The sequence below is a fragment of the Pezoporus flaviventris genome, unplaced genomic scaffold (genome assembly GCF_033815535.1).
Source record: "Pezoporus flaviventris isolate CSIRO_AGI_PZ_B2104156 unplaced genomic scaffold, CSIRO_AGI_Pfla_v1 ptg000002l, whole genome shotgun sequence".
NCBI classification, from domain to species: Eukaryota; Metazoa; Chordata; class Aves; order Psittaciformes; family Psittacidae; genus Pezoporus; species Pezoporus flaviventris.
Genome location: NW_026892550.1, coordinates 12517837 through 12529897, shown reverse-complemented (window position 1 = coordinate 12529897; position 12061 = coordinate 12517837). Strand labels below are relative to the sequence as shown.

Sequence of the window (12061 nt, the reverse complement as noted above, 5' to 3'; positions counted from 1 at the left end):
TGTTAGTTATTGCTAGTCACCCTGCTATTACAAATCACTTTTTGAGGCAAGGGGCAAAGTAGCACAGCACTTGTGAGATGCCAGCTGTGTAATGGGTTCCAGCGCTAAAGCTGAAAGTAGGGGAAAATGAAGAAGTGTTAACACTGCTGCTGTACATGTGGTAGGCAGCTGTGCTAGGGATCATCAGATGAATGATTGTCCTTAAAACACAGCCCTTCTGACAATCTGGAGTGCAATCCAGATTAATAAAAGGTGGGTTTGGAAACCTTGATCTCCACTGGTGTCAGTGAGAATTCATATTGTAATGATCAAAAACTATATGAAGGTGAGTATTGCTCTAACTTGTTTAAATTGCAGGCCTAGATAAATATACTTATAACATCTGGAATCAATTTTTGTTTTGAAATTCAATTCATACTGAGGGAGGCTTGGGAAGAATGAAAGACAAGATAGTCTTGTCATGAAAGACGAGAACGAAAACGAAACTGTTTAAACAAGTGGCTCGTATGCATGGCCTCCACACTTTGATCTCACATTTGGGTTTTGGTGACAGATACTGTTTTATACATGTTCCCAACAATACATTTATATATAAATGGCACATAGCTAGGAAATGATATATTACTTCTGAGAAAAACAGAAAATACAGCACGGGTCACAGATCTGTGCTAGACTTGTTCTGTTTCCTGGAGTGATCCACTTACGTTTCTTTGCAACCCATATGTGGATGTCCCATACAGCCAGCCCTCATCCTGTACACTGCTCAGACTTGCCTAGCCAGCCAAATTAGGACTGCAGCATTAGCTCACTTACTTAAGAGAAGATGCTAAAGGCACTTGTTCAAGTAGTCTTAGCTGGTATAGGGACTAGTGAATAGTGGGCAAGAACTTGGGAGCTGCCATTTCCTGTTGATGCTTCAAATTGCACATTAAAAATGAAGAATTCTGACTTTTTAAAGTGCAATTTATTTTAATTTTAATGTGTCATTAATATGTATAAAGGAAGTCTCCCTTTTAAACCTGTAGTGTGCAATATCTTGTCTGTATAACTTCTCAGTCTTGAAATCCGAATAACTGTATTTTGAACTGATATAAATCAGTACTGCTTCATTGATTGCAAAGGCAGTATAATTAATGTACACCAGATGAAGTTCCAGCTCAAAAATGTGCAGAAACATATATATTCCCTTTCTGGTCATGTGGGTGCCACTGGAAGATGACTCAGGCCCTGACACCTACTATGGCTTTATATCCACATCAAAGCTTATCCTTATGCCTTTTATCATGCCCCATGGGGACTGAACATTTGTTTTTGAATGCTTCAGTGAGCTATATAATTTAGGAACATCAACAACACATGCCATTAAAACCCATCAAAAGCAAATCTCACGCTCAGATAGAAATGTCCTGAACCTGTGCTTGAGGAGCTGTGTAATTTCCCATTTGAGGGTCAGAAAGGAGTTTTTAATAAACTGCCTTCCCTTGCAGAGGTCAGACAACATGAGTGAAGCCTGCATGTGCTTTATGGCAAGGACATTCCCCCTCTTCCATTTTGGAGTGTATCTCTCTTCAGCCAAAAGCAAACCTTATTTCAACTACTGCTACTTCATCAGAGGTAGAAAGGCAAAACAAACTCCCTGGGAGTCAGAAAGCATGCTGTCAGTAGCTTCTGTCACTTTCCCATAAAAAATCTGCTGCTTTTCTCCCTTCAACGTGATGGTAAAACATTATGTCTAATCTTTTGACAGTTTAAGAAAATGGTCCTTATTGCAACAGATCAAATCCGCCATGAGATAAATCGGTGGCCCTTTCTTCTCTACAACTGTGGGAAAAATCAGTCAGAAACAAAAATCAGTATCCCAAAATATCATGTTCAGATATATCTGGAAATTTGAAATAGCTTTCCTCCTTCAAGTTCACCAGTTTTTTCATCAGGTCTGGAGTGAAGTTGAGGCAGTTTCAGACCAAGCTATTGGAAACATCAAAGGAAAATGTGCCTTTCTTGCAATGAGCTGCAAACAGCTTCATTCCTTCAAGCACGAGGCTTTCTGACAACGATTGCTCACAGGTACAGAATGAGGGGAGAGACCCCTTTAACTAGGTAGAGAAGAAGCTGCTTGCAGTGTGTATCACCACTTGAAGCACAGCAGTTTGCAAGAAGTAAAGGGCTGCCATCACAGGTACAAACTAATTTAATAGCATATGGTGTCTTCATTTGGGAAAAGGCTTCAAAACTGAAAAGCAGATTGCAGCTTTGCAGAAGAAACTGGTGCTGGTGCTCTCATTGCACGTAGCTTAAAACTGATTAAGTGATACAGGCTTGTCTGATTGAGTGGAAAAATGTGGGTTTTTTTGTTTAGCCCCAAAATAGAATTGCTTCAGCTCTATTCAAACTCAGTGCTGTTCCAGTTGTCTTCTGTTTTCTTCTCAAACACACTGTTTTCCCAGATTGATTTATGTATATTGCGATGGGAGGGATGAGAGTGTAGTAGCTGGAGCTGATTCCTGCTCTTAGTGCTCATGTTGACTTTTATCCTGCTTTTCTTCTGGTTTTCTTCTGTTCTATACTCCTTCTCTTTCTCTTAGCCTACCTGACATTTTGGCTCGATGGGAAGTTCCTTGCAATCCTGGCACATTGCCTAATTCTACCATTTCATAGAAATGATGGAGGAGGAGGATTTCCTGACTGCTCCAACCCCAGGAGATACTGCTCACAGCAGAACAGGCTGCTGAGGAGAGGAGCACTGGTCACTACAACAGCATCTCACAGCCTTATCACCTTTTCAGTGTCCCCAGCAGAAAGCTGTATATGAGGCTATTTTGCATTTTCTCACAACCCACTCAGCTGCTGCAATTAAACCCCAAATTCCAAACTTCCAGAAGCAGCATTCTGTGCCATGGCTGCAGTACACGCACCCATGTGCCTGGGCTTGCAGGGGCTTATTCTTGTGTGTGAGAGACCCAGGGGTGGTAGTCTGTGCCATTGGATCCTTTTCTGCAGCAGAGGCACAGGCGTATGAGGAACGAGAAGCACTCCAGTGCCTACCAGGAAAAGACAACTAATTAAATCCTGTTTTTAAAGGGATAGTTGAGGAAATGGGGGCAGCTGTCCATTTCCTACATCACAGGGCATTGCTGTTTAGCACAGCAATTTGCAGATCAAGCTCAGTATTCTTTGCGTTTTACCCCTTAGGAAATAAACCTGTAAACCCCTAGTGTGCAGGTAACAACATGCTAGAAACTCTGCCTCCCTTTCCCTGCCTTTCCGAGCACCCTGTTGCCTGTTGCAGTGACCCACAGTATCTCGGACCAGCCCCAGTGAGCCCTGGCATCCCCAGCCTGGAACCCTGGGGGAGGGGGGGTCCACAGACACAAGGAGCCCCACCCATTCCCACACCAAATAGTGGCTGTTTTGTGGATGCCCAGGCATTTCAACCATCCTGCTGCCCGCAGGGGTTGCCTTTTGCCATTGCCTTTCACAGACACCCAGGGCCCAGAGACTTCAGGTGGCAGCTCCCACATTCCCCCCTTCTGCAGAACAGAGCCGCATTGATGCCATGTCTGCAGGAGCTATTAAAATCTTAAAGCTGCTGTGTTGCTGTTAACTTCAGTGCTGCCTGTGCATGGCAGACGTGCTGTGGCTGTATGCCAAGCTGCCTGGAGAAAAGCTTTCTTAATGTACAATAACACGAGCTGTAAGCAGTAGGAACTGGAGGTCTGAAGTAGGTGTCAGCAGAAGTGGGGTATGTATAATGTGTTTGGATGGCTCGTTATATGTACATGTGCTGAAATACAGATGCTGTGTGGTTAGCTGTGGCCTCCAGCACTGACACAGCACAGGTAAAAGCAGTAATTTTCTAAGTCTTATCTGAAATATGTTTGGACTCAGGTCCCTTCCCATTGGCACCTTCAGCCATTTCATTAAGTAGAGTGAACATGGTTCCTGTGAGAGCTCTTGGTGCAGGTCCTGCCTGGGGGTTTGACCACAGCAGTCTCCATACACCATGCTGTCTTGCACTCCAGCCTTCACCCTCAGGCAGCCAGGGTGTAACAATGCCTTCAAAAGCAAGAAGGGGTGAGCTGGAGCTGCCGCTCGGGCCTGCCTTTGGCACCCACGCAACAGAGGGCTGCAATGCCTCTTACACACAAATGATGCTCTGAAGGCCTAAATAGATAAATATTAGAGTCATTGATGAAAGGAAGCAGTGCCAGCTGCTTTTGGCTAGTGGAACAGGAACTTACCCTGTTGCCTCAGGTTTGGATGTTGAGGGCTTGTGAAAATGAGAAGGAGGAAGTGCTGTTTATGGCGTCTGACACATATTTGCTTCATTTGTGAACAAATTAACCTTAATTATCCATTTTATAAATCAGCTTTAAATGGAAGGGCCCCTCCTCACCCCCCACTGCTGCATATTTGGGGGATTAAGTTGTTTGTTTTTAGTGATAAATTAGAAACATCTGCTTCCGCTGGCACGCTGGAAAGGAGGCATGTACAGCTAAGTGTCCGGCCGGCTGCTCCCATCCTGGGGGGATTCAGTACCAGGGCATGGTCCTGCCGACCTCTGCCCATGGGGTCCAAGAGGATCAGCTCTTCTCCCCTCAGCACAGAGGCTCAGCGGGCATGGGAGGTGCGTGGCTGCTGCTGGACCTGCTCAGGGTAGCTTCTGGGGACGTTGGAGCAGTGGTGATCATCTCCAGCAGCATGCACTCAGCACAGCCTTCCTTGTAAGGGTGTCTTGGCAGCTCTTCTGTGCAAGCAAAACTGTTTCTGCTATGGGATCATCAAGTCTGAACGTCAAAGAATCCAAACCTCATACCAGAGTTGCTGCAGAGGTTGCTCAAGCCTGAGCAATGGTGGCAGTAAGCAGCCCGGCCATCCCCTCTGATGAAGAAAATGGTACTAACTGAGGGAACAGAGACGTTTCACAACCCTGGCATATCCCTACAGAGGTGACACAACTTCCCAATTGCCAAGGAAGGATGGAAACGGCCAAGAGACACACCACATCAAAGCACTTCATACGGGCTTCCACCTCATGCAGGAGATATGGAAACAGCCCTCCTGGCTACAAGCCATGATCTGCAGGAGTGGAAAGCTGGCACTAAATCCTGCCAGATGCAGCAATGCAAATACACCTTTGGCATCAGTAGACCTATACCCATGACAGACCCATTCTGTGCATCACCTTACAACACCCCCACAAAGAGAACCATGAGGATTTTTTTGACCTTGGTGTGGCCTGGATCTCACGGCAGGGTTTTAATACATGCCCTACTGGGCTGCAGAAACATGTTTTACACACACCAGTCAGATAGGGTTTTTTCAGCCTTTGGCAATCAAAACCCTCAGACAGCAGCCCTGATCCTCAAGGACAGAGTATGTCTGCAGAAAGGGAGAAGCCAAGAGGCTGGGTGGTTTCTAAGGGCTCCTATCACCAAGATGCCCTCTTTTTCTGCCTGGATATTTTCTCTAGGGGAGTTTGAGGATTATGTGCATTTAACCACAATTTTCCAGTAACTGGTCAGATCTGTCAGAGAAAGAAACCCTGGGTAGATTCAGTCCATGCTCTCAGACTGTAACAGTACAGCTCCTACAAGCTGGACACCTCCTGGTAGCACAGGAGGCACTGTTAGGTGTGATGCAGTGCAAAATGCATGTATTTCTGCCTGAGAAATTCAATGCACAGCAATTCTGAATCACAGTTCTGCCCAAAGCAGGCTGCAAAGTCAGGACTGAGGCGTATTGTCCATCAGTATGCAGGGAGTCACCCTAGGTATTCCTGCAGGAGAAAAAAGCTGAAGGCAATCTCCAGTGTTCCCATTCCAATGTAAAGCAGCATAATCCAGCTGTAAAGCTTAAAATTCAGGGAAATGCAACCCCTCCTCTGTAGAAACCAGAAAATACCCACTGCACACCCATGGACATGGGTGTGCAGCACAGCCCCTCCGAGACTTGGGGACCAGCCCTGGGCAGAGAGGACCTACTTGCTCTGGAGGTGCAGGAGGGAGCTGCGGCCCGGACACCAGACCTTTATGCAAACTGCTTTGCTGGACCATAGACCATCCTCTTCCCACCCTCAAAATCACTGCCACTCCCTTGAATAATTTCTTGCTGCCCCACCTCAAAGCTGGTGCTCAGAGGTGATCTGCAGACATGTATCACCACTTCCTAGCAGGAATGTCTGCTCTGAATAATACAAACAGGAACTGAGGAGAGGCCAAACCAGCCTTGGTCTTCCTCCAGCCACTGGGAAGACAGCTCTCAGGAAGCTGGAGAGCACATTCCTGCATCATTTGAGAAGGGGTTACTGGGTGACCCATTGACCACCATCACTTTGGGGAGGAATGGCTGCCAGCAGGAAAATGGAAAACGGAGGGGTTATTCTTATAGAAGGATAACAGATTGGTAATCTACAGGAGGAAAACGGTACAGGGATTAAAGAGAAGTTGGAGACAAGTAAATACGTGTGGGACTGGGAAGGCTGCTGATGCAGGGCTGTGATCAAAGACTGTTCTTGTGTTTGGGGACCAAAAAAGTACAGACTCCGGAAGATGACTTTCAGAGCACATATGTGCAGAGCTGGAGCTCATAAAGACTCAAAGGAGCCAATTGCCCTATAAAAACCCCTAGTGAAATGGCTTCTAGAATAAGCAATGGATGCAAAGCGCAACCTAGGTGTTTCTCTGCTGTGTCCCAAAGGAGCCACTTCCACTGGTTAGTAAAAAAGGACTGCGAGGAGCAGTCTGGGATGTTCTGGGGAGGTGGGCTCGATCCCCAGGTATATTGAAGCACAGCAGACCGGCGCTGTGCAGGAACATCAGTGCGGGGCTAGCAAGGCTGGCGTAACATCAAGTTTTTATAGACTGCTGAAAAGGGAAAAGACTTTTGGTCCTGAGTTGTAGTGAGGATAGCAGACGCGTGTTCCAGCACAGGGAGCCTCTCCCTCCAAGAAAAGGGAGATTTTTCCTGGACAAATCCAGGAAAAGTTCAGCCTTCTTTTTTCCAAAGAGTGAAAAGAAGAAGGGAGCTCCCTCTCAGCAGCTCATGGATCAAATACCCCTGTGCTGCAGTGACGAGATTCCTATGCTGGCCTGGACCCAGCCACAAAGCCCATCGGACCAAAAGAAAGAGGTGGGGTGAGCAGGCTGGACACACACCTTTTCATATCTGCCCTTTGATCCCTCCTTGTTTTTATAGCATGTCACTCCCTGGTTTTATTGCACATTTTTGAAGCACACTTCAAATCCCACCTCTGTTATTAATAAGCTCTCCACTTGTGGAAAAATGTCTTGAAAGAATGCGGCAAAAACTGGGAGAAATAAAACAGAGCACATGAATTACAATACATCCTTTCCCAGCTCTAACCTCAGACTTTTGCCAGATGTTCCTGTTTGTTGCAGGGTGTCTGATTTTGGGTTTGGGGTTTCTTCAAAGGGGAAGAGGAGAGCATAAACTGAAAATAGGATGGGTGGCCTGATGGTGTCCAAACACAGTCAACTATCACCATTAAATCTTGTTTGAGATTTGGCCTCCACTTCTGTAGACTGCACCCCATTTGGGTCTGAGATACACAATACTACACAGATGAGGAAGACAAATCCAGTAGATAGATAAACTGAAGGAGAGCCAATACATTGAAGCCAGCACAACATATGGACTTTCACATCTCTCAGCCTAGGGAAGATTGCTCCCCACAGAGTTGGTCTAGGTTGGCCCAGACTAAGTGAGCCATCCCAGCCAGTGAGACTTTTCAGTCCCTCTGATTATTTTATAACTGTATATCTCTCACTGCCAAGATCTTTTTTTCTATTATACATAGCCTATTCTTCCCCTTTAAAATGGTCTGTGTTACACTCTGTGATAAGATTCGGTTTTGTACTAAACAGTTCTGTCCTTCCCAATGTATATACCTCACAGAAAAGTGTAGACTCTTTGATCATATGGGTTTATCTCCCCACACCACAAGGCTTAGTGAAACCATAAAGTGTCTTTGGAGGATTGAGTCAGGTCCTCTGCAGTTCCATCTTCATTGCTTTGAGCTTTCCCATCTGCACCTTATATCAGGTGAGGATTGATGCTAGACAATCAGGAGCAGATCACACTGCTTTTCCAAAATGAAGGATGGATCCTAATTTAGGAAGAACTGGAACAATTTATTTCAGCATCGGGAAATCACAGCAATCTTGATTTCTCTAATAACCCAACCGAGAAACTACTCAACTGATCTGCCCCTCTTACATCAGAGAGACTGTGAGTGAAAAGAATACCTTTTGCTGACAACTGCAGCCCAACGCCTGTAACTAAAATGTAAATCTGGCCTGTAATCATCTCAATTGTAGCCTTCATTTTCCAGGTATGATCACAAAAATGAGCCTGCAAAGCCTCTATATTTTTCAGTTTAAACATACATTTTATCATCTGCAATGTGTCTCTTTGGTAACATGGATGTCGTATGGTCCTGCAGTGATGGTATGCATAATGTTGTTGTAGCATCTGTTTTAAGGACTCTGGAAATCAGGCTCATCTCTGCATGGGACAGACCTGTGAATGGACATATCACAGAGGATTAAGAATATAAATTAGCTCTGTCACAGTGCATGGGACAGATGATCTTATCCTGCAGGAGCTCAAACCTAGCCCTCAGGACACTGTTCATATGGCACCTTCCATCTACCTTCTCATCTTGCCACTGTGAATGAGCTTTAGAAAAGTGCAACAGTGAAGTGTGGAGATGACAGAGGGGATGAAATTATATGAACACTATATTCTTTGTTTGCATCATTCCTTGTTAATGCTTCTGAGGCAGAAGCAGTCCCTGTGGCTGATACTCGATTTCAGAAACCATCCTGTTCCCTGTATCATTAAGCAATATAGAGTAGGACCAGCCTGTCAGATTGGTGGAGTATTGTGGAGGAAGGACAAGGAATTGGCAGCCTCTAAGAGAGGGGATTATGCTTCCCAATCCCCACACCACCTAGTGCTCTCCCAGGTGACACCGAGTGGAGGTGTCCCCAGCCCTGCCTTTCCATAACTCGGTGTGGATGACGCACCCACACAAAACTTAGCTCATGGGTAGCTTCAAAGGGAACCAGGTTTCCAGGATTTCCTCTGTGGCAGCGGGCAGGCGTATCAGCTCCTCCACTTCCAGTTTTGCTTTTCCACACTCTTTCCCTGCCCTCTCTGTTCCATGCTTCTCTTTTTAAACACATTTCTTAGGCAGAGCATGGCCCGTGGGCAAACAGTGTAGGGGGACCGACAGTCCTGCATTCCCACGAGGGAAAATCTGCTCCAGTAGCACATCTGAAGTTGTCCCAGGCCAGAAAAAGCAGGGAGCAAGCACTGTAGGAAGAAGGGATTTTATGCCTTTTTAAATGCAGCATGCTATGTAACACGACAGTTGTGTGATTTCTGAAGCAGGTTGCTGTTGGTGAATTTCCATAGCTCACGCAGCTCCAAGGGCTGTTAATGCTGTGTTCACACCCATATTTTCCTAGAACTTCATCCTGAACAGTTTCATCATGTCCTTGAAAGTGAGTGGGTTAGAGAAATGAGCCACCATTGTGAGTATCGAGTTTTGGGCAGCTAGCATGCTGTTGAGCCGTGCCTCAGCCTCGCCTGGATGATGGTTGCCAGAGACGCAGGGGGAAAAAGGGAGCCAGAAACTGCCAATCCATTTACACTCTCACCTACCCGGACCAAGGCTGTGCTGAATCACTTACACTCAGCATTTCATGTATATTGAACAACACACATTCTCACAGTCTGCACATAGATGTGACACACACTGCTGGTAGCAGTGGAAGCACAAAGTGCTAAACCACCTTGAAAAACACCCAACCAAATAGAAGAAACACCCCAACAAAATAAAACATTGAAATATTTGTGAGAGTTTAATAAGTTAATTGCAGGAGCTTAACTCTGAACAACCCTGAAGCAAAATGATTCGTTTCATATTTACAGATTATAGGGTGGGTTTTTTTTTCAAAACAAGTTTCTGCGAAACCATAGCAACAAAGGTCAAAGTGAAGATTTGGAATGATACTGGAATTATTCACAAGGGGAAAAAAATACAACAGTAATCTCTGTTTCGGATTGATGGAATGTAAGATTAAAGCTAAATGGAGAGAAATAGCTCAAAATATTTAAGCCAATTTAATCACCCTGAACCCTGTGAAAGGTGGACATTGAAAACTCAGCTTTTTTGCCAGAAATTGATTAAAACATAATAAATCTGTCTGGTAACTTTCTGATAAGAACGTTATGTGCTTAAATGTCCAAGTTCATTACTCTCCTCTTACAAGACAAGACACAAGAGCAGATTTCACTGAAGTCCCATTAAAGCAAATCAAATAGAATCAGCAAAAATCTGCATTTTTCTCTCTATTGCATTCCCTTCTTCAAATGCATTTCAGAGAAGACAGAATAGGAAAGTCAAGTCAGTTACAACTTACCTTCACACTCGAGTAGAAGACATTGGATTTTTCAGGGAAAGCAACATGCTCCGTTTGGGTAGGAGTTGCAAATTCAAGCCAGCAGGTAGTTGCTGGTGATTTAAAATCCCTTACAACAAATTTAAGCACTGTGATGACAAATAATGTACTTTGTGAAAACTTATTTGAAGCTTGATGCTCTCGTGTTGCGTTTTGTAACTGTCTGTCTCAGCTAAATAAGCTCCACTTCTTTCCTCGGCCACTTGCCAACCTGTCTAATTTAAAGCAACTGTGAGCTTGCTGTAAAACTCCTGCTGGAAGGAGCTCAATATATACCATGGAGCAAGGAGCAAGTGTGTGCTCCAGTCTGAAGCGGTATGACAGAGTCTTAACAGGATGTGGGGCATAGCCTCCCCGAGGTAATGTTATATCATCTTTGGAAAGCATGACGGGCTAAGTTGTCTCCTTCACAGTAAAGACACAGAGAAGAGGAAAAAAGCATGATGCTTCTGGCATGTAGTCCCCTCAGTGTGGGACCTGGGAGGAGCAGCATCTGCCTCAAAGTGGAGGAAGAAGCAGCAGCCTCAAATACATGAAGAGCTCGGAGTTCCTAAAGGACCCTGATTCCCAAATTGGCCAAAAGACCCACAGTGATTTTAGAGGCACTAGCTCTTGGTCAGAGGCTCTGCGGACAGGTCTGGGGGCTTTCTCCTAGGTTTCCTCTGCTAGTGCAATGTGGGGTACCCCTCTCATGGGGTGGTTGGGACACTCAAGCTGAGCACAAATCCCAAACTTCTTGATTTTGGAGTTTCAAACTTGTGATTTTAGGTAGTTTCAAAAGACATTTATGATAATGATCTTCTGAGGTACTGTCGAGATTTACATAGCAGAAGCATGGTTTTCAAAGGCATCTGCTTACTGGGGATGGCTCTATTCTGCTTTGCTCCAATTAAGATAGCGAAGCACGCAAATTGCTGTTCATACTGGAGAATTGCCTATGCCCATGTTGAATTGCTCTTCTTTTGCAAGGGAGTTATTTCAACCAGTTATGGTTGACACACGTGATACACATTTATAAATTGACAGAAAAGGTCCCTTGCAGAGTAGCTAAAAGAAAGAAAACAAAAAGCAGAATTACAGAATTATATAGTGGTTTGGGAAATTTCAGTCTCTGACCTTCCACGTGAGTACAACAAACTTTAGTTTAAAAAGGAGGAACCTGAAAAGCCTGCCTCAGACTATGCCCCAAATAACTCCACACTTTTGGGAATGCATCCAACTGACTTGCTGATGCTAAGGTGACATGAGGTTCATTGAAGGTGTTATTAAGACGCTTTGGTTTTGTCAGCTATATTTCCTTGCAGAACTAATATAAGTGAAGATGGAATCAATAGACTGAAATTTTCAAAGGTGTTTGGTGCCCCTAAAATAGGAAATGAATCTTCTGTGACAAAACAAGTCAATGTCAAAGTGTCACTTGAGAGGTGGCTATAAAAATATTGCTCATTGGAATGTTCTAATTTACATGACACTGAAATAGTAAGTATTTAAATTGAGAATTTTAGAGTCTTGTATATTCAGTAAAAATAGATAGAATATTGCTCAATGATGGGAAAACCAGATAATTTTTT

General features: G+C 44.6%; 1 protein-coding gene across 1 annotated transcript in view; it reads right to left on the bottom strand.

Annotated features, from left to right (window-relative positions):
* Positions 1–11115, bottom strand: part of LOC133277532 (complement C1q tumor necrosis factor-related protein 7) — a 115942-nt gene extending 104827 nt beyond the window's left edge. The window contains exon 1 of the mRNA XM_061469479.1: positions 10452–11115. The gene's annotated coding sequence lies outside the window, so the exon portion shown is untranslated. The remainder of the gene's footprint in view (positions 1–10451) is intronic.
* Between the last annotated feature and the right edge of the window lie 946 nt (positions 11116–12061).